The 1,383-nt window shown below is 45.3% G+C and overlaps 1 pseudogene; it reads right to left on the bottom strand.

Moving 5' to 3' along the window:
• Window positions 1-252: 252 nt before the first annotated feature.
• On the bottom strand, window positions 253-471 carry LOC100993001 (small proline-rich protein 2D-like; annotated as a pseudogene).
• Between the last annotated feature and the right edge of the window lie 912 nt (window positions 472-1,383).

The raw sequence follows: 1,383 nt of genomic DNA, 5'->3' as shown, positions 1-1,383 counted from the left end.
AGAGAAGCTCTGAAAGGCCGGTACAGCTGAGGACTTCCTTTGCTCAGTCTCCACCTGGACAGTGGCAGTATGGCAGCCTCAGAAAGGAAAACTTTTGCTGTCGGGGATCATCATGGGCAGATCACAGGCTAAGGGGAAAGAAGCTCCCTGTGCATCCCTGGATGGCTTTGATGAGAAGATGCAGGTGGAGCTGTGGAACGAGGTGAGCCAATTATCCTTATCCTTTCGTGGTCCTGATGAATTCCGAAGCTGTTACTTGCTCTTGGGTGGACACTTTGGCTGGCAGGGTGGGGAAGGTGTCACCAGAGGATATTTCTGCTGGCACTGCTGAGGTGGGCAGGGCTGTGGACACTTTGGTGGTGGGCAGGGCTCAGGGCACTTCAGGGGTGGACATGGCCCTGGACGCTTTGGCAGGCGGCACACAGGAGGTGGCTGGCAGGGCTGCTTACATTGCTACTGTTGATAAGACATCCTGCTGGAGTCTCAGAATCTGAAAGAAATTATATAACAGGGTTCACAGGAAGGGACTCCTACAAAGAAAAGCCAACGTTTATGTAATACCATGGGCTATTTCTCCAGTCTCCAAAAAATTATTTAAAGTCCTAATTCCCTTTTCATGACTCTCTGGTTTCTCCTTTCCACATTAGCAAATTGCTTTATCAACCCTGGGAAATCCTGTGTTTTCTCATGCAATTTTTCTAAAGAAAATGTCTCTGTTATAAAGAATCAAGCATGAAAATAACCACTTCATGAAAGGCAGTCACAAGTTCAGATACTCTGGGCAATCTCAGAAGCTATTCCTATCATCATTATCTGTTGTAAAGCCCCAGTGGGCTGATGGGCAAAGAGCAAAGGGCTGTTTGGGAAGGATTGCAGGCTCTCACACCTGCTAAAACACAAATGTTTGAAAAGGACACCAGAAAGATATAGAAAAAAGGAAAAACACTTTGCTTTTACCTCTTCCTCAAATCAAAGCCTTCCTATTAACTTCGCTGTTCATATGAACACCAAGCTACTTACAAAAAAAAGCTTAAAAAATGTGTCATTATGATCTAATCCTAAGGTTCCATCCACTAAGTAGTGTCAAAACTGTCATCAGAGGTTTGGATCAACCATACTTTCTGTCTTCAGATTAAATTCAACTTTTGAGGGCCCAAAGAACAGAGAAATTCAAGTAAGCAGACTCACCAGGTTCTCCGAAGCAGATCAGTGCTCAAGTACCAGGAGTTTAGGAGTCATGCGGCTGAGAACCTCTTCACAGGGCCTGCTGCCCCACCCAGGGGGAAACGGAACTGCCTAAAATGGGCTGGTCCAGTAATGTCCCATCCAAAATGCAAATTTATCCATAACTGGTATGACAGGGAATCTCAAAAAAGGAAATAT

This window comes from Pan paniscus, chromosome 1 (assembly GCF_029289425.2).
Source record: "Pan paniscus chromosome 1, NHGRI_mPanPan1-v2.0_pri, whole genome shotgun sequence".
Taxonomy (NCBI): Eukaryota; Metazoa; Chordata; class Mammalia; order Primates; family Hominidae; genus Pan; species Pan paniscus.
This window is presented reverse-complemented; position numbering and strand designations above follow the sequence as displayed.